Source organism: Rhinolophus hipposideros (assembly GCF_964194185.1).
Source record: "Rhinolophus hipposideros genome assembly, chromosome: 5".
Lineage (NCBI taxonomy): Eukaryota > Metazoa > Chordata > Mammalia > Chiroptera > Rhinolophidae > Rhinolophus > Rhinolophus hipposideros.
In genome coordinates this window covers 10,933,385-10,951,830 of record NC_138051.1, presented here as the reverse complement: position 1 = coordinate 10,951,830, position 18,446 = coordinate 10,933,385, and the positions used below count along the sequence as shown (strand labels likewise).

At 35.5% G+C, this 18,446-nt stretch overlaps 1 pseudogene across 1 annotated transcript; it reads right to left on the bottom strand.

Moving 5' to 3' along the window:
• Window positions 1-10,618: 10,618 nt before the first annotated feature.
• On the bottom strand, window positions 10,619-11,413 carry LOC308497731 (small ribosomal subunit protein eS1-like; annotated as a pseudogene). The gene has a single exon. The product of its transcript is annotated as a small ribosomal subunit protein eS1-like (transcript).
• Window positions 11,414-18,446: the final 7,033 nt, after the last annotated feature.

Sequence of the window (18,446 nt, the reverse complement as noted above, 5' to 3'; positions counted from 1 at the left end):
TGTGTTTTAATTGGAGCATTTAATCCATTTGCATCAATAACAATTGTTGAATAGATATGTAGTTATTGCCACTTTAGTATTCATATTTTTTATCTTTTTTGTTCTTCTTAAAGAAGTCCCTTTAACATTTTTTGTAATACCTGTTTGGTGGTGATGAACTCCTTTAGCTTTTCCTTGTCTGGGAGGATCTTTATTTGTCCTTTGATTCTAAATGACAGCTTTGCTGGGTAGAATAATCTTGATTGTAGATCCTTACATTTCCTCAACTTGAATATTTCCTGCCAATCCCTTCTGGTCTACAAAGATTCTATTGGGAAATCAGCTGACAGTCTAATGGCAGCTCTCTTTTATGTTAATTAACTGTTCTTCTCCTCCTGGTTTTAAGATCCTCTCACAGCATTCACAGCCACATGCCCCCTCTGTTTTTAATGGTCACGCTCAAGTGTGGTAACAGCCCATTCCATGTCTCTGCCCCTCCTACCAGTCTCTAGGTGGCTTCTTCTGCACGTCCTTAGTTGTAGGGCTTCAGTTCAGCTAGACTTCGGGCAGTTCTCAACGATGGTTATAGTTGTAAGTTTTAGATGGTCATGAGAGGAGGTAAGCACAGCATTTACCTATTCTGCCATCTTGACCAGAGGTTTGTGGGGTTTTTTTAATTCACATTTTTAAAAGAGATTTGTTAAGATCATAGCCAAGGGGCTCACATCCAGAATTGTTCGAGAGTTTGTAGGCCCTATTAACAAAGTGTGACATTCAGCAGAAAAGAAGTTAGACTTCCCACCTCAACAGAGAATCCAGGGATTCTCTAGCATGCCAAGGGAAAAGAGCACTTTGACACACCATCCTTGACATCAGTGTTGGCATTCTGATTAACAGGCACAGGCAATGGGAAGCCCTCACCAAATGCAAACTGGATTGTGGTCATTTGAGGGTCTCAGTGGACATTAGGAAGGGGCTAATTTGGGCAACTTGTGAGTAAAGGTTCTAACAACCATAATTTGATTAAAAGTAAATATGTAAACATATTTTGTGATCACAGGCTAGTGAAGTCTAGGATATCATGTTATACCTATAACAAGTACATGTATTTCTCAGTTCACACAACCAAAGCATCATTTGACATATTAACGTCAGTTAGTAATACATAAAGTTAATTTTTTCTGACTTTATTGTGAACTTCAACTTTAAAATCTTCATAATTTAATTAAAATCCCTGTCTCCCAAGATGGCTGAATTTCAGAGTTTTCTAAGTCAAGTGATGGTCAGTCCAAAATAATAGCATAGTAAGGTCATTTCTGCAAAAGTTTCAGCAAATGTCAAACTCAATTTAGGTGGCAAGGACTAAAAGCCACAATCATTTACGTAGGTATCAGAATAGAGGCCTTCAAATGCCCAGTGAAGGATTAGGAACAGCAGCCAAGGGCAGTAACTGACAGAGGCAAATGAGCAGAGGAAACAGAATTTGAGAAGACTTGGGCCAGTCCAATCTAACTCCAGGATACAGTATCTTGTAATCAGATGATCACTGAAAATACTGGGAGTGCCAAGAAAATGTATACACATGACTTACATTCATCTTTCGTTATCAGTATATATTGAGTATTACAATTTTAATACAGGTTTTTCCTTTCTTAAAATGTGCATACATTTTTTGGTACCTTCTGTATACTTTACCAGGCACCTCTTGCAAAGGCTTAAAGCTTTTGCCTTTTACCTGAGGCTTTGTGTTTCCTAACCCTTTTGACTGAGGGATATATATACCCAATGCCTGATTTACTGATATGGCCTACTACATAATTTAAAGGTATGTGGAACTTGGTTCACTGACCCAAAATGTTAACCCCACTAAGGAAGTGTCACTAGTTAGTGATTATCTGCCAAGACCCAAGGTCCCCAAGATGAGTAGCCGCTGCTCTGAGACAATGAAACTTAATACGTACTGATTCTAGAGGACAGACCAGATTGCAGTCTTTGTTTTGTGGGCATTAGGGCTGTGTCTGTGAACCAGAAGCCAGCGGCTCCTGATTCCACTTATTAGTGGCAGATGTTCTCTATAAAAGGCAAAAGGCCATTCTTAGGACAAAACCAAATCAGTAATGAGACATACAACCAAATGTTAAAGGTAAGAACTAGGGATCAAGCGAAGGATAGAAAGCAGCTGGCACAACTGGTTTTGCAGACCCAGCTCTGCAAGGAGGGCCTCTCATTGCTGGGAGAGTTAATTATTATCCGACAATCAGAGAAAGACATGCTAAAAAGAAAGAAGTGAGTTTACTACACATTTTTTCCTGGAGTTGATTGTGACATTATTTAAAAATGGGGGTAGGGAGGGCCTTAGCTCCTAAATGACAATTACGGATTTTTTAAGTGATCTAATAAATTATGACACAGTAAAACTAGGTACACCAAATGCACAAATAGTCTTAAAATATATCCAGACTTGTAGGAATTAAAAAATGAAGTCAAAGAAATTATCTAGGATCTATGGTAAAAAGAAAAATTGTGACAGATCAGTTAAAGGAAGACTTTATTCAAGACTGTTGCAATAAAGGCGAGAGATTATTGCAATAGAGAGACAGAACTCAGTTCCACTGAAATAAAAGGCAGGAGGATTTTTAAAGGCTGGGGTGAGCTAGACGATATTAGGGGAGAGGTTGGTCAATGTGATTAGGCCACCTGCATTTGCTATTTGGTGTTTATCAAAGTTAGTCTTGTACCCTTCCACAGACACTTGTTCTGTTTTTTATGATGATTGATTACATTTTAATGGGTGAGAAAAACATTTTGTGGTTGTAGAATATTTAAATCTCAAAGGGGCAGAAAAAGAATTTGGAATGGCAAATTTTCTAAAGTAAACATTCTTAGAAAAGGGAGGTGTAGTGTCAAGAAGGTTGTCTAAAATTTAGTCAAGCTGAGGGGGACATTACAGTCTTGGTCACTATTTTCAACCTTGGAATGAACGTGCTGAAAACTATTTGCATCTAGTTCAATAAAGATCCCTCCTTTTACATGGTTCAGCCCCGCAATTCTATTTTGCAGGTTAATTGTTTCAGTGAATGATTATTCTTAAGGCAAACAGCAATCACACTAAAGCCCTCTTTGCAAATGCTGTTTTCCACTTTCAACTTAAATCCTCTTTGGGGACTTGGTACCATCCAAAAACACATTTGGTATTTATACCAAAGTATTCTCCCACCTAGATTAATCTTTCAAAAGGAGAAGATCCCAAGTTTAATTGAGCACACATGACTACAGGAAGATCTTTTCTGCAAAGGAGAGTATGTATAGGAAAATTTTGACTCAGTCTGCATCTCAACTTAAAATTTAATAAATGCTTTATTTCCTCTATGCGTGTATCAGTCACCTGTCACTCAGTGGTACTAGAGAGCAGGAATGAACTATTTCTGACAACTGTTCTAACAAAAACATACTGAAATTCTTCTGATGAATTCCATTTTAACAGGTCATGGCATCAGATTGATGGGTCGAGCAATTCATTTGATTACTGAAGCTTTGCAGGGGCAAATGAGGTCCGAGAAAACCAGCTGATAAGAAAGCACAGCAAAGGTCGAACAAATCAGAGAAATGATCAGCCTAATGAGCCACAAAATTATTTATTTACTTGTAAAAAATAAATTAGCCATAGTTCATCATACCTAACCAATACCTGTCTTATTTGATGGAGTACATGATTATTCAGACAAAAAGAATTAGTGTGGGAGTATCCAGGTATGCAGCCTCTGGAGGGAATTATTGGATTTTTAACAATTTGAAAACCCTAGAGACATACTCAGAGCCAAAATAAGTAGGAAACCATTGTTGATTGAATCCTATATCTTGTCTGATGGGGCTTCCAGCTTGTTAAGGTGGTTACTACACAAACAAGGAATGAAAGCAGAGTCCTAGTTCATTTTGTTATTTGGCTTCCATCTGATCATGCCCATCAGAATGTGCTGAAGCATAGCTTGCTATTTCATCCTTCTGCTTTCAGGATACTCTACTTCTTTCCCCCTAAAATAAACTTTGACAATCATGGTTAAATATCTGCTTGTCTCTCTTGAATAGCTGTACTCTTATGGTATTTTTGGTGCATTTATTTCCCCTTAATTGTGGGTTGGTGGTGAGGCTCTTGTTTTATGTGCAGATCATCAATGTTTTATACACAGGAAATTAATATTCCATGTCCCATGTTCTACCCTTAGAACAAAGAGCATGCGTTCCTACTCTTTTATCCACTGATCAAATATGGGACAGATGTGAGATCCAGCTTTATAAAGCCTGGTGAAGAGAGTTGCTTGTCTTATCTTCAATGTGATGCTTAGCCTATATTTCCATTCAACACCCTTTGACAGCTCAATTTGGCATTGTAAGTCAGTGTTTTTTCTCATATAATTACAAATTAATGTAATCCTCCTAAACCAGTACAGGATGCACTGTGAATGACCAAAGACATTGTATTTACACTATAGAAGCAAGGAGAACTTTGATGTACATCATTAAAACAAAAACAACTTGGGTGGTATTTTATTTTACTCTTTATTTTGAAATGATAATAAACTCACAGGAAGTTATAAAATTAAAACATGGAATCCTTCGTACCTTTAACCTAGTTCCCCCCAATAGTGACATCTTATTCAATTATAGTATGATATCAAAACCAGGAAATCAACATTGGTAAAATATTGTTAACTAGACTACTAAGTAAACAACAAAATTTATTTCATTTTCACCATTTTTATAAGCATTTGCTTACATGTCCATGTGTGTAGTTCTATGCAATTTTATCCCATGTATAGATTTGTGAAACCACCTTCACAATCAAGGTACAAATCTATTCCATTACCACAAAGGAAGTCCTTCATGCTACCATTTATATTTGCACCACCAACCCACTTCATCCCTACCCTGACCCTGGCCGCTGGCAACGACTAATCTTTTTTCCCATCTCTATAGTTTTGTTTCATGAAAGTTCTACACATTCAATTATATAGTATGTAACCTTTTGAGATCATTTACACTACGAATAATACTCACGACATCCATCCAGGTTGTTGCATGTATGAGTCGTTTGTTCTTTTTATTGCTGCATAGTATTCCACTGTGTGGATGGATTATCAACCATGGAAGGACATTTGGGTTGTTTCTATATTTTGTTATTACAATTAAAGCTTCTATGTATACTTGTTCATATGTTTTTGTGTGAACATAGGTTTTCATTTCCCTGGGATAAATGCCCAAGAGTGCATTTGCTGGATCATATGGTAAATGCATGTTTAGCTTTGTAAGAAACAGTCATATTATTTTCCAGAATGGCTGTACCATTCTACATTCCCACCATCAATGTATGAGAGATCCAGTTTCTTCACATTATCGCCAGCATTTAGAACTATTACTATCTTTCCCTGTAGGTGTTCTAATAGGTGCTATCTCATTGTGGTCACACTGAATCTTTATACATTACATTCCCATTAATACATTATAGTCTTCTACATTTTTTCCAGTATTCACCATTATAGATGCATTTTGTATCCATAAACCATTAGTTTTCTCTTCTCTGTCCTACCTAGACTTCTCCCCTCTGTAGATAATTTTACCCAAAACTGCCTTTAATTTTGTTATCTTTTATCACATCTCAAAAATATTGTTAGACTAACTAAAAAAGTAGAATTGGCTTTAGGAATAAGGAAGCAAAATTAAGTGCTCCAAAACTCCATAAAGCATAAGTCATAAGCTCCATAAAGCATAAATCAGACCTTATGGGTATGATTTTTTAAATGAAAAATATACAGGCTGGAAGGTAGGAAACAGAATGCTTGTAAGGACAGTTTGCCTTAAGCTAGTAGCCTATCAAAAAAGTGTCCTATCAAAAAAGTGAGGGTCATTATGTTCTGGAAAATAGTTTGGGACTGAGAAATGGAACTGATTTTATTTGTCAAGATGAACTAATGAGGATATGAAATCCAACTGTGGTAAAATCTAAACAAAGACAAAGATTTGATTATTATGGCTCCTGAGTAACCCAGGAAATCAACCACATGCTGTGCTGCCAAAGGTATCTTTCTGGCTACAGAAGTTCCATAATGGGTACTTGAGCTCACACTATACTTGTGTGTCTTAAATAAAAAGGCTTCAGTACAATCTACACATTTGTTTATATTGTCTTAACAATGTATCACTATGGAAACAATGAGTTTGAAGAACAACTCTTTTTTGTTTTTTTAAGTATGATAACATATTTAATGTGAGGAAAAGATGTTCACAATTATTAATACCGTGTTTTCCTGAAAATAAGACTTAGCCAAACCATCAGCTCTAAAGCGTCTTTTGGAGCAAAAATTAATATAAGACCTGGTATTTATATTATATTATATTATATTATATTATATTATATTATATTATATTACATATTATGTTATAGCCCGGTCTTATATTACAGTAAAATAAGACCGGGTCTTATATTAATTTTTGCTCCAAAAGATGCATTAGAGGGGATGGACCAGCTAGGTCTTATTTCCGGGAAACATGATATGCATAAAAAAGCACATATGTAACAAAATATCAGAATCAAATTTTGTACAAAAAAGAAAACATAATACTTAATGCAAATCAAAATTTCAGTGTTTTCTGGTACAAAGTCAAATTCCGTACAGTTTTGTTATCTAATTTTATTTATTGGTTTTTTAATTTATTATTTTTTAATTTATAATTGACATACAATATTATATTATTTTCAGGTGTACAACTTAGGATATATATTTATATACCTTGATCACCATGGTATATAAGTGATCACATGGTATACAAGTGATCACCATGATATATCTAGTACTTATGTGGCCCCATACATAGTTAATATAATATTAGTGACTATATTTCCTATGCTATACTTCACATCCCCATAACTAATTTTGTAACTGGCAATTTGTACTTTTTAATCTCTTATCTCTTTTTTGTCCATCCCTTTTTCTCCCTTCCATCTGGCAACCATTAGTTTGTTCTATGAAATTTGTTTGTTTTGTTTGTTCATTTATTTTTTTTAGATTCCATATATAAATGAAATCATATGACATTGTCTTTCTCTGTCTGACTTATTTCACTTAGCATAATACCCTCTAGATCCATCCTTGTCGCAAATGGCAAGGTTTCATTTTATTTTTATAGCTGAGTAGTATTACAGTGTACATATGTACCACCTCCTCTTTATCCATAGAATGGACACTTAGGTTGCTTCCTTAGCTTGGCTATTATAAATATTGGTACAATGAACATAGGGGTACATATATCTTTTCAAATTGTATATATAGATAGATAGATAGATAGATAGATAGATAGATAGATAGATAGATTTCTTAAAATAAATACCTAGAAATGAAATTGCAGGTCATATTGTAATTCTATTTTTAATTTCTTGAGGCACCTCAATACTGCACACCCCGTGACAGGCTTTGGAAACTGCTAAGGCACCACCTGGTCACTGCCACAGATGAAACATCTAAAGGGCAGTCTTGACAGGCACCAGATCCCTACTAAGCAAATCCTGCTCTGTAGGGTCAGACCCTGCACCACTCCTCCCCACTGTAGTCACGGCCAGTCCTCAGAACCAATCAGTCCACTGACATGCAAACAGCAAGCAAGGCTCAACTACACCAGGGACACACCTGGAGCACCAGGCTCCAGTGACAAGGAAGACTATACCAAAGGATTCAACAAAGCACTACTACATAAGGCCACTTTACTAGAGCTGGAAGACATAGCAGCTATACCTAATACATAGAAACAAGCTCAGGGAGGCAGCCAAAATGAGGAGATAAAGAAGAACAGAACAAACTTCAGGAAAAGAACTAAGCAAAATGAAGACAGGCAACCAATCAGATGCAGAGTTCAAAACACTGGTTAAAAGGATGCTCAGTGATCTCGGGGAGAACTTCAACAAAGATATAGGAAACATAAAAATGGAGATAGAAAACATAAAAAAAGAACCAGTCAGAAATGAAGAACACAATTAACTGAAATGAAGAATACATTCAAGGGAACCAGGTGTAGATTAGATGAACCAGAGGTTCAAATCAGCGATTTAGAAGACAAGGTAGCAGAAAACATCTAACCAGAACAGCAAAAAGAAAAAAGAATCCAAAAAATTGAGGAGAGTTTATGGGGACTCTGGGATAACATAAAGTGCACTAACATTTGTATCATTGAAGTACTAGAAGGAGAAGAAAGAGAGCAAGGACTTGAAAACCTATTTGAAGAAATAATGACAGAAAACTTCCCTAACTTGGTGAAGGAAATAGACATAGAAGCCCAAGAAGCAGAGTCCCAAACAGGATGAACCCAAAGAGGCCCACATAAAGAAACATCATAAGTAAACTGCCAAAGATTAAAGTCAAAGAAAGAATCTTAAAAGCAACAAGAGAAAGCAGTTAGTTACCTACAAGGGAGCTCCCATTAGACTCAGTAGGCTAGAAGGGATTGGCAGGAAATATTCAAAGTGAGGAAAAGCAAGGACCTACAACCAAGATTACTCTACCCAGCAAGGCTATCATTTAGAATTGAAGGACAAAGAGCTTCCCGCACAAGAAAAAGTGACAGGAGTTCATCACCACCAAACCAGTATTACAAATAATGTTAAAGGGTCTTCTTTAAGAAGAAAAGAACAATCAAAAATATGAATACTAAAATAGCAGTAAATACATATCTATCAATAACTACTTTCAATGTAAATGGATCACATGCTCTAATCAAAATATAGGTCAACTTAATGAATAAGAAAACAAGATCCTGACATATGCTGCCTACAAGAAACTAACCTCAGATCAAAAGACACACACATTGAAAGTAAAGGAATAGCATAATAATCTCAAGATCCATTCATGTTGTCACAAATAGCAATATTTCATCTTTTCTTATGGCAGAGTAGTATTCCATTGTGTAAGTGTACCACATCTTCTTAGTCAATCCTCTATCGAAGGGCACTTTTGTTGTTTCCATGTCTTGGCTACCGTAAATATTCAAGAATCATATGACTTCACTCATACGTGGAATATAAAACTGAAAGCAACAAAGGAATAAGACAAACAAACAAACAAAAATTCATAGACACAGTCAACAGTTTAGTTGCCAGAAGGTAATGTGGCAGAAGGGTGGTAGTAGAGGGTAAAGGGGATTGAATATATGGTGATGGAAGGAGAATGACTGTGGGTGTTGAGCACGCAATGTGATACATAGATATATATTATAGAAATGTACAGTTGAAATCTATGTAATCTTACTAACCATTACCAATAAATTTAATAAAAGAAAAAAGAAAAAAATAATAAAGGGATGGAAAAAGATATTTCATAAAACGAAACCAACAAAAAATCTGGGTTAGCAATAGCTGTACCAAACAAAAATTGAGTTTAAAACAAAGGTTATAAACAGAGACAAAGAAGGACCCAGCATTTCACTTCTTGGTATTTATCCAAAGAAACACAAAACACTACTTCAAAAAGACATATGCATCTATATGTTCATTGCAGTATTATTTACAATAGCCATTTATGGAGGCAACCTACGTTTCCATTAATGGATGAATGGATAAAGAAGAGGTGGTTACAGGTATACAATGGATTATTACTCAGCCATAAAAAAGAATGAAATTTTGCCATCTGCAACAACATGGATGGACCTAGAGGGTATTGTGCTGAGTAGAGTAATCCAGACAGAGAAAGACAAATGCCATATAATTTCACTTAAATGTGGAATCTAAAAAACAAAATAAATGAACAAGCAAAACAGAAACACCCTCATAGATATAGAAAACATTTTGATGGTTGCCAGATTGGGGGGGGGGGTGAGAGGGGGTGGGTGAAAAAGGGGAAGGAATTAATAAGTACAAATTGATAGTCACAAAATAATCACAGAAATATAACATATAGTATAAGGAATATAGTTAGTAATATTGTAATAACTACGTATGGTGTCGGATAAGTACTAGCTTTATCTGGGTGATCACTTCATAAGTTATATAAATGCCTAATCACTGTGTTGTACACGTGAAACTAATATTGCTTGTCAACTATAATTAAATAATAGTTATAACATAAAAATGTTAATAAAGAGACTGTTCCTTAAAAAAAATATTGCTAAGACTGATGTCAAAGATTTTATTGCCTATATTTTCTTTTAAGAGTTTTATGGTTTTATGGTTTCAGTGTTACTTTTAAGTCTTTAATCCATTTTGAGTTTATTTTTATATAAGGTTCAAGAAAGTGGTCTAATTTCTTTTTCTTTTTTCCCCACTTTGGCATGTATCTGTTCAGTTTTCCCAACACCATTTATTGAAGAGACTGTATTTTCCCCATTGCCTATTCTTTCCTCCTTTGCTGTAGATTAATTGATCATATCAGTGAAGATTTATTTCTGGGCTCTCTATTCTGTTCCATTGATCTATGGTCTGTTTTTGTGCCAGTGCCATACTATTCGATTACTATACCTTTGTAGTATAGTTTAAAATCAGGAAGCATGATACCTCCATCTTTGTTCTTCTTTCTTAAGATAGCTTTGGCTTTTCAGGTTCTTTTGTGGCTTTTTTTTTTCCAGCAACAGTTTCTATTTGTCACCATGAAAAGTCTGATTTTTAGACAGATACTTGCACTGGGGGCTTATATCCATCTGCTCGTTCAACTTTAGCAAATGTCTCATCCCCAGTAGCTTTTCCAGAGCTGCTACCTTCACCAGGAAGCTCCATGAGTTTTCCCAATTCAAACTTGGGCTTCTTCAGCATTTTGACTTTTCTAACAAAGACATCGTGGAGAGGATAAATACATTGGCAAGACTTTTCAATGTCTTTTCCAATGCTATCGGGAATCAATTTAGTGACCACTTCTTTCAAGTCATTTGTCTGCACCTCTCAGGTCATGATTTCCATCATCTTCTTCCAGATTTGGCAGACTTGTTGATGTTGAGCATAAGAAGTCTTCTGAATCTGATTGTTGCATTTTTTAATAAAACCAACACAGAACAGACGAAGCAAATAACTATCAGTAGTCTTGACATCAACATGAGCTTCAATCATGGTCTGACATTTTTTGATCTTGGAGCACATTTTGTCATGGGTAAGATCCATGCCATAGAAATTAGTCAGGCAGTTTTTGCCCTGAACATCCTCAGTAATTAACTTGAGTTTTCCAAATGCAACTTCATCATTCTGCAGATCAGCTAGGCTCACTTCAAAAACACAACCCTTGAGACTATCAGATGCAATTTTGGTTCCTTGAGTTCTTGTGACTAGTGTTTTCCCAATATTTCTTATATTGAACATAGCTGCTGCTTTCCCATCATACCAATCTTTCTTAGGAAATGGGTCAACCACTTTTTTCTTGGCTCCCTTCTTGCCGCCTTTTGTAAGGCACTTATTCTTGCCAACCGCCATGGTGCTGCTCAGAGTCAAAAAAAAAAAAAAAAGTTTTTGTGGATTTTTTTAGGATTACTTGTTCCAGTTCTGTGAAAAATGCTTAGTATTTTGATACAGATTGCATTGAATCTGTAGATTGATTTAGGTTATAGACATCCGAATGATATTAATTCTTCCAATCCATCAGCATAGTATAGTTTTCCATTTATTTGTGTCCTCTCAATTTCTTCAGTCTTCTTTCATCAATGTCTTATAGTTTTCAGAATATAGTTCTTCACTCCTTGATTAAATTTATTCCTAGGTATCGTATACTTTTTGACTCAAGTGTAAATAGAATTGTTTTCTCAATTTCTCTTTCTGATAGTTATTAGTTTATTAAAACACAACAGATTTCAGAATAATATCTATCCTGCAACTTCACTGAATTCATTTATTAGTTCTAGTTTTTTTTGGGAAACTCTTTAGGGTTTTCTATAGAACAACTTTTTTAATTTTTTTAATTTTTTAAAAAATAAAAATAATTTAAAATACAGAAGAGCTATCATCCATTTTCCTCATCATATATGAATACTTTTATAATATTCAATATATTGCTCAAGGCCTCAGACAAATCCATACAGCATACAGTAAAAATATTCTCTATAAATATGTGCTGAAATTCTTGAAACTTATTGTTTGGGAGAAGGCCTTGGGGGAAGGAGTATACAAGTGTGAGCTCGTTCACAGTGATTTTAGTCAGAGAAATAATGATTTTGTTATGCTATGCTCCACTCTAGCAGAATTAAAAAGAAAAAAAAAGACTACCTCAGGAACAGAAGGTAATAAGGGTAGATACCAATTCAATTTGGAAACACCAAAAGAAAGATTTACAGATTTGAAAACCCGTAACTAACTCAAAATGTCTACACGTAATAAAAATCTTCAAGAGTTAATATCTGCTTTTCTAAGAATGGAACTTAAAACTTGGCATACTTGACTGTCAATACACAGTTTGCTACATAATATACAACATTATCTCATTTGAAACTTGATACTCAAAGTCCAAACAGATTGGCAATAATTTTGTTATTTTTAAAATTGTGTGTGTGTGTGCATGCATATGTGCACTCGTTATAGATCTCATAACCAATCTCAAGTCTCACTAGACACATCATATCTGGCAATTTGTAATTTGATGAAATTTCATGACCCTGTATCACTACATCCTAAATAAACAAGGGAAGATTTAAGAAGAACTTCAGGAACATAATGTTTAGAGAAAGAGAAACGTGGGGCAGGGGTAGGATGGTGGGAGAGACTTTCAAAGAAGACACACGGAAAATGTGTCTTCAAGGCAGGTATGTTCTTTTCTCCAAAGTTATAAAATATACTGACCCCAGGATGAAAGAATCCAAAAGTGGCATATGATACCACCATAACAGCAACTAATATCAGCCATCTTGCTGCTGTTAAAATACCACCAGGCCCAAGCTGAGATCATTTGAATAGAATTTAATAGTCTTAAAGAGACAGAATTTAAAATTAGAGTGAAGTTTGACTTGTTTACATTTTAGTAAAAATTTTACAGAGGCACTTTTGGTACATATTCTAAGACATGTGGTTGCAATTATAAAAGATGACTTGCAAACTGACATTTTCCCCTAACATATAAATTTAGGATAACTAACATACAAGTTTTCATTCCGATTTCGTAGAAAAAAGAAAATTTCCTTCAATGGCTTGGTTGAATTCGACAATTCATGCATCTACGGCAGCATGACACTATAGCCATCATTTTTCTTCAAGTAGTTGAGTTGACTAGAGTTTTGAGGATGAGAAAGAAATCTGCATGGACATTCAAGACCCAAATGGTTCACATTGTTCATTGACAATGAACTTGGGAGAGGTACAATATCACTATTGTACCAGTCTTGTGCACATTGTACCATAGCCCCTCATAACTCTGAGAACAGAGTACTCAGGATATCTCCTTCTGGCTTCTTTGGAGTTTCTGTCGTGTGCAGATGGATTCTATGTGATCATGTGCTCGGACATATTCAAGTGAAAATTCACGCTTCCCATTTCTGCATTTTTTGCTACTCTGAAGTGATGAGTTTCTATATTGAATTAAAAGTTTTGTCACATGATTATATTCGACCATAAGTGACACTTTACCCTTTAAAGTCAAATGTTGAGAGAAGGGGGCCTGCCCGGTGGCTCAAGCTGTTGGAGCTCAGTGCTCCTAACGCTGCTGGCTGCCAGTTTGATTCCTACATGGGCCAGTGGGCTCTCAACTACAAGTTGCTGGTTGGATTCCTTGCCCCCCCCAAAGGGATGGTGGGCTCCACCCCCTGTAACTAAGATTGAACATGGCACCTTGAGCTGAGCTGCTGCTGAGCTGCCACTGAGCTCCTGGATGGCTCAGTTGGTTGGAACGGAGGCTCTCAACCACAAGGTTGCCGGTTCGACTCCTGCAAGGCAAGATGGGCTGCACCCCCTGCAACTAATAATGGCAACTAGACCTGGAGCTGAACTGCGCCCTCCACAACTATGATTGAAAGGACAACTTGACTTGGAAAACATCCTGAAGTACACACTGTTCCCCAATAAAGTCCTGTTCCCCTTAAAAAAAATGTTGAGATGAGCATACTGGAAACTTGAATTGGCCAGGGGGCAGCTGGTTAGCTCAGTTGTTTAGAGTACAGTGCTCTTAACAACAAGGTTGCTGAGTTCGATCCCCACATGGGCCACTGTGAGCTGAGCCCTCCACAACTAGATTTAAACAACTACTTGACTTGGAGCTGATGGGTCCTGGAAAAACACACTTAAAATAAATAAAAATTAAAAAAAAATAGTGGCCAATGAGGCACATATAACAGCTTGCAATTAATGGACTTTTTTAGTCTATTTAGATATGAATAAGAATAGAATTTAAAAAACCATAAAACTGTTATTTTTTGTATTAGTTTCAGGTGTACAAAGCAACATAATAGTTAGACATTTACACCTCTCACAAAGTGATAACCCTCCTCCCCCAATCTACTATCCTTCTGACATCTTATATAGCTGTTACAATTCCATTGACTATCCATAAAACTGTTATAATGATGACCTCATTAGAAAAGAGAAATGGAATTAGGGTGATATTTAAAGCATTCTTGTAGAAGACTACTTTATTACAAATATACATACCACTTTAGGCATTATTCTTTTAGCTGTCTTAGGCTATCGCTCAGCTGAATTAATAAGTCTGAACTGTTTTCTAATTCCTGCGTAAAGATGAAGGTATTAGAAACTTATCATGAATACTAAAGAAGAAATATATGCACCAGGGAAAATGCACCTGTGCATTGCTATTCTCCGTCTAACTCTCTAACTGCCACCATTAATATTTTTTGTGCTTCTCACAGCTGTCAGAACGTGCTGGCTTCTGCTTTATTCTCAGAGCCTAAACACATCTTTTCAAGCTACATGGTTTGCATGCAAATGTTCAACCAAGGCATATTATTCACTCTAATTTTGATCTTATCAAAGGCAGGACAAGGATTTTAAATGCTACAACTATTCATACTAATTAGAAGAACTATTTAACAGCCAGCCTTAACTTTCTCAAAGATTAATGCATACATAAGAAATAGACTTCACAATTAAAATAATAACAATAATAGCATAGAAAAATTTTAAATGTGCACATTTGTTTATTTTATGTTTTATATCCAATTAGGTACTATTTTAAATAATCAGAAATCAGAGAATATACCATTTACCCAAGATATGATCACAGGGGTTTCAAGCTGCATGCTACCTTGGAGATCATTTAGCACAACTCCGTAACATCACGAATAAGAAAGCTTAGAAGTTAGAAGTCCTACCTGAAATCACACTGCAAGTTAATGGCATGGTCAGGACCTACAATCATGCTCTTCTGTCTCCCAGCCACACAATATAAACTAAGATCAAACAGAAGAAAAATGTAAATCATTTTTAAAAATTAGGAGCACTTAAAAGATATTTACAAATTGCTTTGTTCTATATAGAATCTCTATTCAGGACACAATGATCAAATTTTCTTCCTGACAAGATTTCTACCAGTGCTTTTCTATCAAGAGCAATCACATCACCTCTTCAGTTCCTATAGTAAGAATTTTAACCTGTACCCCCTCAGAAGACCTGTAATTGATCAACGTGCCACTTATCAAAATATCTCGTTTCCCTAGCGTGGCCTTTTCTCACTTTATTTGGATACAGATAATTTTAGTACTGAGAAAATCATGGCTCTCCACACCAAACACTCCTTAGAAAATACAACCTTACTCTCAAACAAATACCATTTCCCCGAAAATAAGACCAAGCCGGACAATCAGCTCTAATGCATCTTTTGGAGCAAAAATTAATATAAAACCCAGTATAACATAATATAATATAACATAACATAACATAATATAATATACTGGGTCTTATATTAATTTTTGCTCCAAAAGAAAAATTAGAGCTGATCGTCTGGCTAGGTCTTATTTTCAGGAAACAGGGTATATGGAATGTTAATTAGCTCACCATTATTTAAATCATTTGACCTACTTGGAGGCTTACAGTCTACCTACAGGCCATATAGGTAAAGCACACACTTGGATTCCCAAGTGCATAGACCTCTACTATCTTGAAGCACAAATTAGGTAAGGATCAAATCTGAAGGACATACTGAGCATGCTTTCTGATTTAATCATGTAGAATCGTTCACATGTAAAAGAAAAGGCAACATATGAGGCAAGGCTACTTTGAAAAGGATCCTTAAAGAATTTTTAAACTATACGCCTGAAACTAATAATAAATACATGAATGAATGAATGAATGAATGAATAAGAATGTTCAAATTAGTGATTTTATAAGTAGAATATGCTAACTTGATTGTTAATAAGATAGACTGATGAGAGTTGGTGAATTTTCTACAAGATAAGGAAAATTTTTACAACTAAGTGTTAACTGGAAAATTTTTTCAGCTATGAAGACAAATAAGGCGAGCTTCTCAGATTAAAGAGGTTATTAATTTTACATACCTTGTGTTAATTGGAAATTTGAAAAGGTCAATAGAACATTGCCAAACTGCAAGAAGGAAAAATGATGCTCTATGTTAGTAATCTGACAAATAAAATGATTTCAAGGGAGATGTCACTAATTCATTATATTGAACTACTTACAGTTATATATGAAAAACAAAAAGAGGAAGAACCAACAAAAAGGAAAGTACATGTTGGGTAACTGGCCATCATACTTTTAAAAGATGTGAGAATAAATAAATTTTGTGTTTGCCTTTTGATCTGATTCCTGTGAGGCATGAAAGGAAAATTTTCCACTTCCATTTTAAAGAAAACTTGAAGAAATAGGAGAGGTATAATTTTCCTGGGTTTTTTTGTTTTGTTTTTTTTTATTATTTGATATTATTGTTTGTTTTTTATTAGTTTCAGGTGCATAAGACAAAGTAATACTTAGATGTTTATCATTTATATCCTTCACATTGCATGAACCCCCCTCGCCCCATACACCATCCCTCTGACATCACACAGAGCCATTACATTTCCACTGTCTCTATTCCTAATGCTGCACTCCACTTCTTGTAAGTATATATAAACATATATATACATACATATATATAATTATAGTTGGCATTCATTATTGTTCAGCTTCAGGTGTACAGTGCAGTAATCAGGCATCTACATCATCCCTGAGGTGGTCTCCCAAATGGGACACGTGTACATCGGATACCCTACAAAATCTTTACATTATTGATTACGTTCCCCAAATTAATTTTCAAAACCTCGTGGCCATCTTGTTGTTACCGACTGTTTTCTAATCCCCTCACCTTCCCCTTTATCCCCCCCCCGCCCATCTAGCAACCCTCAGTTTTTCCTCTTTGTCTCCAAAACTGTTTATGATTAGTTCATTCACTTATTCTTTTCTTTAGATTCCGCATGTAAGTGAGATCATATGGTATTTGTCTTTCTCCGTCTGACTTATTTCACTTAACATAATGTTCTCTAGATCCATCCATGTTGTTGCAAATGGTAAGATTTCTTTCTTCTTTATGTCTGCGTAATACTCCATTGTATAAATGCACCACAGTTTCTTAATCCAGTCAACTACCAATGGGCATTTCGGTTGTTTCCATGTCTTGGCTATTGTGCATAGTGCTGAAATAAACATAGAAGTGCATAAAGAGTTTTGAAATGGAGTTTTGGATTTCTCCAGATAGATACCGAGGAGTGGAATTGCTGGATCATAAGGTAGTTCCATTGTCAGATTTTTGAGATACCTACATACTGTTTTCCATAGTGGCTGCACCAATCTGCAATCCCACCAACAGTGCACAAGCGTTCCCTTTTCTCCACATCCACTCCAGTACTTGTTGTTTGTTGATTTATTGTTGATAGCCATTTTGACTGGGGTGAGGTGGTATCTCATTGTGGTTTTTATTTGCATTTCTCTGATGGTGAGGTTGAGTATTTCTTCATATGTCTGTTTGACATCTGTATGTCCTTTCATGTCCTTCATGTCTCTTCATGTCTCTTCATGTCCTCTGCCCATTTTTCAATTGGGTTGTTTGTTTTATTGGAGTTTGAGTTTTTTTTATAAATTTATGATATTAACCCCTTATCAGATATATCACTGGCAAATATCTTTTCCCATTCAGTAGGATCCCTTTTTGTTTTATTGATGGTTTCCTTTGCTGTGAAAAATTTTTTTAGTTTCATGTAATCCCACATGTTTATTTTTTCCTTACTTCCCTCGCTTAAGGGGATATATCAGTAAAAATCTTCCTCCAGGTAATATCTGTGAAGTTTCTTCCTATATTTTCTTCTAGGTATTTTATGGTTTCCGATCTTACATTTAAGTCTTTAAGCCATTTTGAATTTATTTATTTATTTTTTCTAATTTAATGGGTGACCATTGTTAGTGAAATTACATAGATTTTAGGTGTACAATTCTCTATTACATCATCTATAAATCCCATTGTGTGTTCACCACCCAGAGTCAGTTCTCCTTCCATCACCATATATTTGATCCCCCTTACCTTCAT